The sequence below is a fragment of the Triturus cristatus genome, chromosome 1_1, assembly GCF_964204655.1.
Source record: "Triturus cristatus chromosome 1_1, aTriCri1.1, whole genome shotgun sequence".
Taxonomy (NCBI): Eukaryota; Metazoa; Chordata; class Amphibia; order Caudata; family Salamandridae; genus Triturus; species Triturus cristatus.
In genome coordinates, this window is record NC_140579.1 from 1255297855 (window position 1) to 1255312583 (window position 14729).

The following is a 14729-nucleotide window of genomic DNA, read 5'->3' on the forward strand; positions in this document are numbered from 1 at the left end:
ATTTGGGTTTATTTCTATTAACTCACTGTTAAGAGACTGGAGTGGGCCTTGAACTGGGTTTCTGAAGTAGGATGACTGTTTTTCTGTCTTTAATTAGTTTTTAAACAATGCTTCAGAACTTAGGTTAAATGTTAAAAGGAAGTGTTCCTTTTATTCAGGCCTTCAGTTTTAATGTTTGCTGGAAGCACAATTTATTCTGCCCAGGTTTTAATGTTTGCTGAAGAGTTAATTTATTCTTGCCATAGAACATTACTGGAGTTCTTAACTGGGCCTAAACTTATTTATCTTCAAACCTAACACTGGCATGAGAAAGAAATATGCCAGGCTTTTGACCCTGACTTTCACCTTTTAATTAATTCTCTGAAGAGTGAACAAGTTTCAGTCAAAGTCTGAAGAGTGAACAAGTTTCAGTCAAAGAAGACACTGTGTGTTGAAAGGTCACTGGGTCTGACAGATTCTGGAACAGCTGAATAAGGAAAACAAATACTGAAAGGTAGTTCCAGTTTTTCCAAGGAAGGAAAATATATTCTGACTTCCTTTCCTTTTTAAATAGAAATTTACTTCTGACAGGATAACCTTTTCTCACAGAATGTTTTATTTTAGCTAAATAGTTTAACACTAACCTGATTAGTGAGGGAATGGAGTTCCAACGACGAAGCTAACCCCGGCAACTACCCTAACTGACTTCCACGACCATGGGGAAAACAGGTGCTCTTCCAATTATTTCTTCAGTGAAGTGCACAGTGGAATGTTGAAGCACACTTCACCAGGTGTTCTGAAGCCTAAAAGACTAGACTGCTAACAGCAGTGTGCTGTTGCAGTATGTGCATGTTGGCAGCCATCTTGGAGTTCCATCGGTGCCAACAAGCACTCCAGCTTGAGGGATGAACTGACCTTTGATAATTTAGTAGGGGGGAGATGGTAGCCAGCATTGCGTTAAAAGGAGGAAACCTCCCGTGAGTCCTGACAGTAAAGCATTTATGCAACACAAAATGATGATGGATGAAATGTTGAACATTGTCAAACATTTATACCCAGTCACACCTCTGGGTTTAGCCCACTGTTATTTTGCTCGCCACACCATTTCAATTTGGACCCAGCCATATGCAAATCAGCCTTGACCCTGTTCCCATGGGAACAGTCCAGCCCGAGCTGCCAGGCCCTCCCTGGATCGGAAAACAAGCATCCTGGAACTGGTTTCGGGGCATCACCCGTCATCAACCAGGCTAGCTTGAAACTGCTGGCATAGTGAGCACAGGACCCACGCCTGTGCATACCCTTCCCACTTAGGGTGAAAATGCAACACAAAATGATGATGGATGGAATGTTGAACATTGTTAAACATTTATACCCAGTCACACATCTGGGTTTAATCCATTGTTATTTTGCTCGCCACACCATTTCAGTTTGGACCCAGCCATATGCAAATCAGCCTTGACCCTGTTCCCTAAGGGAACAGTCCAGCCTGAACTGCCAGGCTAGGTCCTCCCTGGACTGGAAAACAAGCATTCTGGGATCAGTTTTGGGGCATCACCCCTCATCAGCCAGGCTTGCTTGAAACCTGTGGCGTGGAGAGCTCGGGACCAAAACGTATGGGGAAGACCACTCTAAGACTGGCAGGTTGACACCAGCATATACAGCACAGAAGGAAATGGAAGCGCATTACTTTTTTTTGCCCAATTTATGTGGTTCAACGAAAAAAGTGTATTTTACCGATATGCCGCCTTTTCATCTTCAAGATTTTCATCGACTGTGAGAAAGCATGTCACATGGCATATAAAAGGACATTTTTTGACTTTTTCTTTAGGAATCATGTCTCTCATTATGGGGATAACAAGCAGAGTATGTCTATAAAAATTCTGCTATGCAATGTATGGTTTAATGTGTCACTTCCAGGTAGTTCTCATAAATAAAGGATTTGTGCATATTACCTGCCTCCTCATCCGTCCATTTTGTTAGTCGGGGTCAGTGTTGAGGACTGTATTTAAGGTATGTTCGTAAGATTGTGCATAATATCTAGATATTCCTCAAGACGCATTTTGCCTCACATATCAAGGCTGTGTAATGTTCAACACATGACAATCATTTCACAGACAATATTGAGGCAGTAAAGACGTCTATTTCCAGATAGGTGTAGACTTTGTATCATTTTAGTACTTTGTGTTGGCAATAATATCTAAGAATGCATGTAGTGTTCCTGTTCCAAACCCCCACTATGGATATACATTATCTTCCTTTTCACACAACACAGTGCAAAGTAGTTTGGCTCTGTGCCTGTGTCATCTTTTTGTTCAACACAGCTCTTGCACGTGATAGTTGATTGATGCAGATATTTGAGTCTTGCTCTTTGAGTTGTACCATGTGAACACCTGTGCAACATATTTGTAAGTCTTGGCCTTAGGTCTAATTGAATTGCTATGTCTGTTCCCTACCTGTTTTACTTTAGCTTGAAAAACAGTAGGATACTATATGAAGAGTGATATCGTTTTCATGTTTTATTCTTGTTCCATGCATGGAATTTAAATCTTAGCTCGGCCTAGTTTTGTTGTCTACTACATGAAATGAGTATAATTGATTCCACATATATAGAGTTTTCCGGTGCTGGTTACAAAGATGTTTAGAATGGTTGTACCTCGGATGTCGGTTTCACACAACAAGTCAGGTTTGAAACAGTAACTGAGGAGTGCAAACGTTTTTTTCCTACCTTTTCAGGTTTAACAGATTCCTAAACTACTTGGAAAAACAGCTTTGGATGGAAAGTAAATGAACCATAAACAATGCATTGTAACTAAGGCTTCCTGTTTTCCGCTTTTACTGATTTTTACAGCTAAATACAGACAGATAACATTTATTTTATTTTCTGTATTCATTTTTAAATATGGATAAAAACGGAAATTCAGGTTACTTTTTGAGTAATTCTAAATACTGTCTGCCATGACTGCCAGGTCAATATCTGTGTGGATTGATAGGTAAGGGGGCTAAAAAAGGAAGGAATTTTAGTAAAGTGGCTTTAAACGCAGTAGATAAGTGTAAGGTTGATACTGAAATATACATAGTTTCTTATACGTACATTGATTTATCTTCTGTGGGTGTTTACAGCATTGAAACCTTGTAGGCATTCAAGAATATTTACCGGCTAAATAAATGTGGAAATATACTAATTTCAGCTTCATTTTTCCATAAAACCCAAAATAAATATGGATAAATACAGATAAAATTCGCAAAAAATAAATATGGATAAATACAGACAGAAATGTCCAAAAAATAAATACCATAAAACCGGGAGCCCTAGTTGTAACTAATGTGGTTGAAAAGGTCAATCTCTTCTGCCTTTTAACTCCTTTTAGATTGCACAGATGTGAGAAATGAGACATTACCTTTTTTTTTGTTTTTTCAATCATCTATTTTAACTAGTGAGGTCCGAATAGAAAATAACCTCTTCTTTATACCGATCAGGGCCAACCCTTGAACGAGATAAGTCCTAACTTCCTCGGGGTAAAGGCTAAGCTGCAGTATCCAGTAGGTGAGGTGCTATGGTACATTCATGCCTCACCAGTGCTTAGTAGTCCACCACTCTCCACCGGATGTAATTGGGTCACTAGGTTTGGTCTAACACTGTTAACCTGTGAAGTGAAACCATCCTCCAAGATGATCAGCAAACAAGTGCACAAGCATACAGGAATCAGGAAGAAATAAAAACCAACTTCGTGGCCCAGGTTTACTAAGAGATGGGCAGCAGAGCACTGTATTAAAATGTCCAGTGCAGCGTGCACGAAGCATAAAGAAGTGCCTAGTACCATGTTTGCAGAGAGTTGTGTGCCAGTGATGTCATGTGCTGGGTTAGTGCAAGAAATGCTGTTTTAGCGTGACACAATGTATGGCGCATGCGAGGTTGTGCATGACATTTGAACTTCTAGTACAAATGTATGCCTTTATAGCCATCCAAGGTCAAGCTACATAAAGTGTGTAATTTCTCAGAAATTATACATTACAGATGAGCACATCATACATTGTCTGCTTGTGCATTGTCTGCGCCTAGTTTCATTTGGTGTTAGGATTTCGTGTAAAACCAGGTTGCGCTACTTTAGTCGATCTGGCTTTGTGTGGAATCCTAAGGGTGCTTGCCTGGTTCCTCCCCAACTATGCTTTCTTTGCACTCATTATCAGGAGTTTGACAATACAAGATGTAACTCAACTTTTATGTGCGCTACATACGCTTTTCGGCACAAAAATTACTTTGCAGCGGAGAGTTGATTGGAACTGCCATTGGCGCCACTTTGCAATGCTTACACCGGCTCTGGAACCCTTTGCCCCAGTCAGTTCTATTAATCTGCATCTCGTGGAATGCATCCCTCTCTGGTTTTTTTACAACTAGTAATGCATCTCAAAAGTACCAGCCCTTCCTCTTAAAGGCGTTATTCTAAGTACGGTGAAATTACAATTATTAGATTAAAAAGCAGTGCCTTTCAATAAATATATGTGAGTATGATAATTAGTGCATGGAGAGAATAAATATAGAAACCTAACGTTTCTCATCGTCCCAAAAAAATGTACATTTATTATGGAAACGTTTTTGGCAGTAAAACTATTATTATTTTAACAGCCTGTGTTCAGGTAGTTTATACAAGGATCAGATAGTAAAACGTTCGGTACAAAACTTTATATAGCAACAGTGACGTGTATGTGATCCAGACATCGTTTACAGTGGCGGCTGGTCCATAGGGGCGCCGGGGAAGCGCCTCACTAGGCAATAAACACAAAAAGAATCTGGCAGCAAAAATGTAAGCAGATGAATTGACAGTGACAATTCGTCTGTTTACATTTCCGGAATCCGGCCTGTGCTGGCAGCTGCTTCATAGGTAAAAGTGCGCATGTCAGCAAACGCACAGCGCATGCATGCGAGAGCAGCAGGAGTCCAGAACTGGACTCCGACTGCGCATCTGCGGGAAGAGCCTCCCCACTCCATTCACAATACATTAGGTTTGCTGCGCATGCCTAGTGAAGTGCAGGAGTTTGAAGATGGGATCCTGCTTGAGCGGTGAACTACAGTCGCCCTATGCCGTGTCACATGCCAGGATACAGCTGAGTAGCCGCTCCCAGACGCATCCAGTTTTCTGATTTGCCAGTCAAGCAAAAGAGCGGGGAGATGTTAGTTCCACGTCTTGTGAGAGGAGACATGATGCGACGCGGGACCGGAGGAAAGATGCCTGGTAAGTTTATTTGTTTTTATTTTATTCATATCATTAAATTAAACGCCCCCTCCGCGTACCCCCGAGTCATGCCAGCCGCGACTGTTTATTTGTAATAGCACCGCGTGTCACATACATATTGTTTATTTAAGTTGTTTCTGTGTCACGGCCACGGGTTGCCTACTTCTTATTGCTAGGCAAGACGTGAGTTTAAGCATACTCATGTAAGAATGGAGATTGTTCGGCTTGATGCTTAAGTGAGATCAAACATGGTCAGAAGTTTACATGCAAGCAAATGGAGACTCCTTCCTTTGAACCCAACACTGGTTGATGATCCAGGAAAGGCTTCCATGAAGACCGGCTAGGATGTCACACCCACACACACGGAGGAGGCTAGTGCATCCCATTGGTTGGCATCCTGTATTTTATTGTCCTTTCGCCAAACGTATTCATTTAGAGCGTGGCAGCCTGGAGCGCTCAGATCTCGGGGCTCACTCCGAGGCATATAATGAGGGGCGGGTATCGAAACCTAAGTGGGTTAAAGCAGTGCCACATATCTGAGTGCAACGAGCTGGGCAACATCTGCACCCATGGGGAAGCCCCTGACACTGAGGGTGCATGAGGGGCTGCGCATAGAAACACGTGCTGCGCAATGATCACAATGTGGTGGGCAATTTCAGCGTCCATGGTGAGCACCCTGGTGCTGTAGGCGAATGCGGGGGAATAGAAACACAAGCATTGCCATGTATTCCTATCACCACAAGCTGGGCAACATCTACACCCATTGTGAGGGCCCAGGCACAGAGGGTGCATGCTGAGCACATAGAAACACAAGCAGTGCCGCGCATCTGATCTCAATGAGTTGGGCAACTTCAGCACCCCTTGTGAGGACCCTGGCACAGAGGGTGCATTCTGGGGCGCACAGAGACACAAGCAATGCCATGCATTCCTATCAGGACAAGCTGGACAACATCAACACCCATGGTGATCTGATTACAGAAATGGGCTTACGGTGTTAAAACGTGTTTTTGGATCGACTGCTTGGATTTGATAATATATTTTCCTTAGAAAAAGTATAATGGTAAGAAGAGTTATCTGTCATTAACCGTTCCTGAGTACAGTAAGTACCAGTGGGTGCCTTCAGTGTGCCACCAGGTTGACACCTTTTATTTTCAGAGCATGTCCACGTCTGAATCACGAGTACTTGTAAAATGCTCACACTGCACCTCTAAAGACACTTAGACCTGCCATGCATATTAGGAACAGTAGGAAAGTGTCAGACGGATGCTAAATGACGTTTTTGATCAAGTGCAGTTGTGCAGATTCTTAATTGGTATCGTTCATTTATTTATTTTCAAATGTTTTGTTCTGTTATTCCGAGGCTCTCCTCTCTTTGTGTAGGGCGACCACACTATGAAATATTTTACTCATGCACAAATGTTAGAAAGCATGTTCGGTTTTTAATTATGGGTTCCACTGCAATATTGATTGAGAGAAATGCGGGTAGAATCATGATCTCAATTTGAAACAGGGAAAGGTATTTAAAAGACTAAATTCTATTTTATTGTTTTTTGTTTGCCTGGAATCGCTTATGTATTTTTGGACAATGCTTTCTTGCTCAGTGAATTAATGTGATATTACTCAGCAATGCATTGTATCTCGAAGTCTGTTATGAAGCTCTGTGGTTATACTGAATAAGCAGCTACCTATGTTATATGACATCTCTTTATTAATGTAATAACTGCACTTTCACAATTGCTTTATTAACCTTCTTGATGTCTCAAATTTTCTTGAAAATGCACCATTTGTCCATTCTTTTTTCAAAATTTCCCCCGAACCCCTCTTAGGTTGCTCGCTGCGGTGCAGTATGACAATAATTTTACGTCGCACCATTTTCAAATGTCACCAGCCGCCACTGCACCGGTATGTTCAGTTCATATCAGTACTGTATTCAAAACCCACGTTATCATATGCAGTGTCCTCTTACGAACATGTTCTCATTGACTCACGGTTAGCCAGCATGTTGAACTCTAGGTCTTATAAGTTTGATCAAGGATTTGATGGAATTTCCCATCATCTCATTAAAGGCCTTTTTTTTGTTGCAGTTTTTTTATAGTGCGAACCCGACTGGAAGGTATTGGAGTGCTTCACATGATCACCACTTACATTATACAAGGGCACATTCATTTTTTGTAGGCATGGGGAAGGAAATTAAGTGATTTGCCCAAAATCACTCGCTGTTGTACCGATGCCTAGACTCGAACCTGGTTCCCCAGTTCCGAAGTCAGCAGCCATGGTCATTAGGCCACACCCTCTCCCATTAGCTATAGTGGAATATTTTAAAAATACTATGAAAAAAGAGTTGTTCCTTTTCCAATTGTGTTCCAGTAAGAACGGGTTGAGATTACACCTCAAGTGATGTATTTAGACTTTATTTGTTATGACATATGGAAAAATGTTTATTAGTAAAACTTGAATTGTTTCCTAGCAGCAATAAAATGTGACTTAATGTGTGCAGACAAAATTTGGCACCACCATCACTTGCTCTCATCGCTATAAAGACAACAGGGTGGAGGAGCGTCGCCTCACTGCTGCCAGTGGAGCAAAAGCGAAAAGTAAAACGGTAATAAAATGAATTACCGTTTTAGATTTCACTGCTCCCAGACCAAGCTGTGTTTGGGGGCGGGGCATTGCTGCTGACTGGGGGCAGGGGAGTGATGCTCACTCCACCAGTTTACACTGTTCAGGTCACCGTGCCCAGCTGTCTTGTGACTGTCAGCCTGACATGCGCAGTGTAAACCTCTCCGCTCAGCTGTGTTAGACAGCTGGGTGGAGAGCAGGCACAGGCCCCATTTGCCTGCTGGAGCTTCGAGGCAGCCTGCTCCAGCCAATCCTGGCGCTGCTCTCTTGCTGCTCATCTGCAGCATGAGAGGAGTGTTGGGATTTGAAGACAGTTGGCTGAGGCTCCAGAATGATTCGAGCTGACTCAAGACGAGGAAGCGTGGGTAAGTATGTTTTGCATTTAATTTAAAACAATTTAGGCCCACTGACGGGCTCTGTGAGAAACTTGCATTGCCTGCAGCCTTAATGCCAGAAGCTCTCATTCACGGGCCGTTATAAAATCTGTTAACGAGACATGATTGAGAGCTTTGGAATGTGAGCATAAAGGTATTGTGATGTATTACAGTGCCTGCCAGTGGGTTTGGCACTCGGCTCGAGGACCCTCCACTGTTGAGAGTCACTGCTCTCCACTGAGATAGTGACTGCTAAAAATTGGTTATTAGATCTGAATGATCTGCCCAGTTCCCCCTTGCTGTTTCCTCACTGATGCTACTTAAGACACCACCTCTGTCTTTGCACACAATGAATGTTCTCACGACTTTGAATTGTGGCAATGACGGTCCACTATATTTTTCTCCCAAAAAATAATAATAATGTAGATAGCCTGGTCATTATGTTGGCTTCCACCACTCCTCTTCACTCATCTCATAAGCCCTTGTGCTAGAATAATACAAAGGGCCTTATTAAGAGTTTGACCGTCTTCCAATGGGACCACCACCGTGGTGGCCCCAGGAAGACTGCCAAGTCCGTGGTCAGCCAGCCCGCTGGATTCTGACTTGAATCCAGGGGGGCAGGGGGCGTAGTGGTGGTGTCATGGCAGCAGTCTGTTAGGATCATTGGGGAGCCTAACCAGCAGACCGCTGCATTGAGACTGCCTTCTGCACTTTCCTGCGCAGTGTGGCATGCACCATGGTGTGCATGCCACAAAATGCAGGAACAAATGTGCAATTCCAGGAGGGGGCATAACATGTGCCCCTCCATATGCACCCCGAGGCACTGATTCGGCCGGCGGCCCTGTTAGGGCCCACTTACCTCCATGTCCACCATCCTTTTCATGGCAGGATCCCAGGCATTAAAAGGGCGGTGGATATGCAGGTCGTAATATGCTTGGCGGTGCCGGCATTGGTACTGCCAGTATATTCTGGCCATTTGCAGACTGCCGCTGCAGCAGGATCATTGATCCCGTTGAAGGCGGCGGTGTCATGGCAGCCCAAATGCCATTGGCAGGCGGATCCTCCTTAGTGGTGGTGGTCGGACTGCCACCACGAGTACGGTGGTCCCAGGACTGCCATACTCGTAATAAGCCCCTAAGTCTTTGCCACTCCTTTAGTAGCTTTTGATAAAGATCGCTGCCTCTTTTTTTTAAGGTCTTGTCCTTCGCTTGCCACCTGAGTGTATTCTGTGCCCTAGGCTGTGACACACTTCAATATTTGATAGTTATAACAAGCGTCATGTTTAGTACAGTGTTGTTCAGTGTTAATAAATAACTAGACATTTTAATAAGTGCATGCATTTTGATTTAATTGTAAGCTTAGACTCAAGAAAAAAGAAATAACCATGATACCCGATACTATAGATCCAGGACAGTACAGTAATTGAGATATTTACCGAAGCTTACCAGACATATTTGTGGCTTTGTAGAACGTGAACATCACACCAATTAGAATGAATGGACAAAAAAACCCAAAAGTTATGATGATGACAAAAAATTTTAAAACCACAGGCGGATTAAATGTTTTAAATACATTTGATTACATGAATGGTTATTGAAAGGAAAGAAAAAAGTTCGCCTACATCAATCAAGACATTGCCGCGTAAATATTTTTGTGCAAAGTGGATTAACATAGAGAATTCCCAGTCGAAGCAGTTTTTTTTCCAGAGTTTTGTGCCAAGAGTGGAGAAGGTTAAAGATTACACCCAGGTGATATGGATAAGTAGTAACTGTCCAGCTGTTAGGGGAGTTGGCGAGGGCAGTGGGGCAACAGAGGAAATTAAGTGCGTGAGTGGTGAAAAGTGGGCAGGGTCTGGTATAAATTCTAAATTGTCCTTCTAAAGTGAGGGCACAGCTTCTAGTGCATATTGCTTGTGGCATTGCTATGTAACAACTGAAATGAAGGCGAACTCTCCCTCAACCACTCCCCTCCCTCCGAAAACTGAGGAGCAATTTTGTTATGATGGATGGAGAATTAAGCTGCTCCCACAGAACCCTGGGAAATCTCAACATAATGCGTTTTAGATTGATATTGCAATTAAATGTGAACCTGAATTTACTTTTCCCCTTTCTGATTAAATTGTTGTTATGAACTTTGTTAGAGGAAATCTATTCTTTGCTGACTGATGCAAGGAAACAAACGTGCGTTTGTTTAAAAAAGGCCCTCACAAAAAAAGGCCGACCTTTCATGTTTATTGGATTGAAAAGGAACGGAAGAAGGCCTAGGCCTCCTCTCTAATTGAATCAACGTGTGCCTCTCCAGGTGGGCAGCATATCATTGCTCCGCCATGTTTGAAGCCTTCGTGTATGAACCACACACAGAAGTAAAACTGCTTCACACAGTAAATGCATTGCCACCAGTGGTCAATGTATGACACTACACAGTCCATGTATTACTGCCAGCAGTAATTTCATTTCATCCAGCAATCCTCTTAAAAAACGCTGTATGGAAAGGATGCATCTAGATCAGCCCTGCAATGATGTTAAAAAGTGTAACAAACGAAATTGTCTAAAGCAGTGCATTCATGATGTGTGACAAATATTTAAGTAAGGATGTGGAATTTTTTCTCCTACAGGAGACATATCCCTGACAATGAAGTTAAAATAATGGAACCTTAAAACTGTGGTAGACATAATCTGATGGCTTGTTGAGTTTCCTTTTGTTACTGGTCAAGCTGTATTTGACCAAAGTTTAATGAACTTTTGCCAACTTTCTACTGTTAGCCTCCTTCTTTTAACATTTTCTCTCGAGAAATGTGTTGTTTACTTTTATAACTGTCTAACTATCCTTTAATGTATTCTTTCAAGTGTTTTCTGGGAGCTAAAATCAGGCCTGGAAATTAAAATGCATTCATAGCACAACACTACTGCACATAGTAAGTGCGGTGAGCGAGTCTGACTGTCTCCAGTATGATTTGTGGTGGTAAATTATAAATGTCTTCAGGAAAATGAGGCTGTGAGTAGGTGTAACCAGCACAGTCCAGGCAGGGTCCAATTGCCACTGCTGAACTTGTCACTCCAGGAAAAGGCCTCTTTCAGCTTTGGTTGTTCCTGTCACCACGGGTCAGGCAATTGATGCTTTGAGTCCACTGCTTAGTACTAGGTACTAGTCAGAGGAGGTCGTCCCTTCGACTTTCAACACAAGCCACAGGCGGCAGGCTTCTTTCTCTCTCTTCTGCTTTTTGCAGGTCCAGATGCATTATGAAGAGCTGAGGCTGTGGTGCTACTTTTGAACAGTACACTAGGCAGTGGGTGAGGAGGACTTCTGGACTCTCCATGAAACATGAGTAAAATGTTCCCATGGGAATACCTTCCTCTTTTTCAGCACTTCCTGTTTTACCTTGGTGCAAACTATCCCACGGTGCACCGTTGCCAGAGAAATCCAACATGGCAAAACCTTTATTCCCCCAGCAGCAGCATGTGGTTCACCCAGGTGGTTCCTAATGCAATGAGTTGCAGTGGGCAGAGCTCATGTAATTCCATCTAGCGTAATCACATGGAATTACCTAAACTTTCACAGAGAGTTTGCAGAATTAGGCAGGAAGAGTAATTATGCATTTAGCACTGTTCTCTTAGTGGAAAAATGCTCCCTCATGTCCAAAATGAATGCAAGGATGCATTTTGCTATGAGAAATAATGCCAAATGCAACAGAACATGAACAGAAAGGGCGAGCAACCGCCCATGCTCGCTAAATATGCACTGTGATGAGGGTTTTCCCCCAATTTACTCCCAGCATTAAGTGGTCGTTTCCTAGCACAAAATGCACCCTGACGTCCAACATGGAATTGAGGATTCACTTTGCACTGAGAAAAAAGCTCTAATTGCATGAACAGCAGCATGAGCAGCTGCTTGCGCTCGCTAAATGTGCTCCAAATGGATTTCCCCTCCAAATTACTCTTAATTATGCAAGAAGGCATTATTGCATTATTATTGGTAATTCAGCATCAAAGAGTAACACGAAATTACCAACATTACTTAGATTATACTGGGATAATTAAATTTACTCCCAGGTCTAGTAATGAGCAGTCCCCTCCTGCCCATCCACGCCAAACTCGTACTGGAACCAGATTCCATGCCTCTATGTGTGTCTATGATAGTTGGAGGGAACCCTGGAATCAACAGGCTCCTCATCCCCAGTTCTCACTTCACTTAAGTAGAAATCAGGAAGCCACAACCTAGTACCTTTCAATACTATGAAGTCCCTGAACCCTCCCAAATTACATATCCTGAGATGAGCTGAACAGCATACATCACATCCATCCTGCCGAGAGGCTCAAGACATTATCTCTGCTCTGGGAGCAGTTTCACACCTCATTAGTGGGTGAAGATCTGGCAGGAATGGCAGCCGCAGTTAATTTAAGGGTAACTAGCCCTGGAGTTTGAAGAAGAAAAAGTATCAAACATTCAACCTTAACATTGGTTTAGGCTTTTACAAACTGTGACTGAATTGACTGTATGGCCTTTTCCAATACAAAAGTTACAAAAATAGCACGTTAATTGGTCTTAAGCTTTTCTCTTAGAAAGCTCCCCAACACCTAAACAGTGAAACGTTGTTTGGGGGTGGTTGCTATAGGGACATGCTAGCCTTAAATTCTAACATGTTCTATTTTTAAATACTAAGCACCTTACCTTCTAGGGTGCAATTTGGGCATGACTTTCTTAATATTTCAAGTAGGTTTCCATCCTGTCAAAATAGTTATTTAGGCATGTGTGCCTGCAGGTTTAAAAACAGTCAGGCTAAACATGTAGGCTTGTATCCATGTTTTTCTTGTCAGCATAGTGGATGTTTTCAATGAAATCTGTCCAGTTATCACAAGTCTTTAAAAACATACATTCAAACCCTAAGCTGGTATGATACTCCTGTTCATGCTAGTAACAATGGCGATTGTTAGAAGGTAGTTCTGATGCTATGGGCTGCCCGGATGTTTCGCTTTTTGTGCACCTAATTGTTGCGCTTTTACTGTGGGGGAGCCTCATAAGTTGGGACTCACCCACAGTGAACTCTGGATGTAAGAGACTGCATTGGGATTTTACTGGTGTCCCCCTGGCTTGACCAGGGCACTGCGCAGCAGATGGAGTAAGGGACACTGGGCTGGTTACATGCAGACACATATGTACATGCGTGTGCACATGTGTACGGGCTGTGCAGGGGACATTCCTAGCGTGCGCAGTCCAGGAGCAGCTACAACGTGAATGGTGTGGCAGGACTTATGCAGAATTGGGTGGTGACATGGAATAGGCTTTATACACTGGAAAGAAACCTGCCAGGGAAAGTCAGTGTGTTTTACTGTGTTTTCACTTCATTATTCCCCTATGGGGATGTGGGGCCCATGGCTAGAGTGACTTCCACAAGGCCTACAGATTCCAAACACGCACTAAAGTCCATTGTAGCAGATGTGAAAAGAAGCATTCTGCAGAGTCCCAAGTCATAGTTGTACTGCTTTTGGGTCATCCAGAAATGTCATATTTCTCTGAGTCCCTGGCTGGGGACTGGCCCTGGCAGGTTAGATTAATGACCTTTCTTCCCAGAGCGAAGATCTTCCCTCCAAGGGAAAGCAGATAGGTGGAGCTACAGGCCAATCCATCAACCGCTGTCGCTGGGTGCCAGGCACCAAGCTGAACCAAGGTGAAGGCTGCACTGGGGGAAGGGGAGCATGTGGCCAGAGACCCTGGACGACACCATTTTGAACATGCCCAGAGGCTGGACGAGAAGGAGGGAGCAGGGGCAGGGAAGTGATGTGTCGCTGTTTGATAGGACCAACAGAGACTTTCTGCCAGCCCCCTACTCAACTTTTAAAAAGTGCTTGGACAGGAAGAGAAGCTCTCTCTGGGGTGTGGTCCGCTGAGGCTGAAGGTGCTGGAGCCGGGCGCAATGGGCAGTTGGAAGGAGAGACCCCTTGACTGCCCCCAGGACCCTATCAGCACCAGAAGAAGAGCCCAGGACCAGTGCACAGAAGCAGTGGCCTCTGCGCAGGGAGAAGAGAGGCCAAGGAGGAGAGCCAGGCGAAAGGCTGGCACAGGGAGCCAGTGAAAACAGCTCCCTGCTGAATCCACCATTCTTGGAGACCCGGAGGGCAAAGGAGAGTGCTCCCAGTGGCTGAGGGGCACCACCAGGAGCAAGAAGATGCGAAAATGGAGAAGATCTGTCCCCTGGGGGCTGAGATATGCCCCCCAGAAGGTATGTGACCTTTGACCTCCAAGAAGACCGACGATGAAGCGTGTGGGGCTCTGCCGCCAGTCTCAGAGATGCCCCCGAGGTGGGTCAGGTCCTGGGGGCTGCCCCCAGAAGAAGGGAAACTGGGAAGCGCCATCCCTGTGGAAGTGCCCAAGAGGGGGCCAGGAGCCCACCATGGCCCCACCAACGATGGAGGCGGGGGAGCGGCATCACCCCCCCCCGCCCCGCGCAGATGTAAGCCAGGGAGCGCCATCACGCTCCCCGTGAAGGTGCCCCCGCGAGGTGCCAGGAGCCCATCCTGGCCCCTGCCGA

General features: G+C 44.1%; 1 protein-coding gene across 1 annotated transcript in view; it reads left to right on the top strand.

Annotated features, from left to right (window-relative positions):
• The window catches only part of NGF (nerve growth factor), a 466973-nt gene that overhangs the window by 186202 nt on the left and 266042 nt on the right, over positions 1-14729 (top strand). The window lies entirely within an intron of this gene.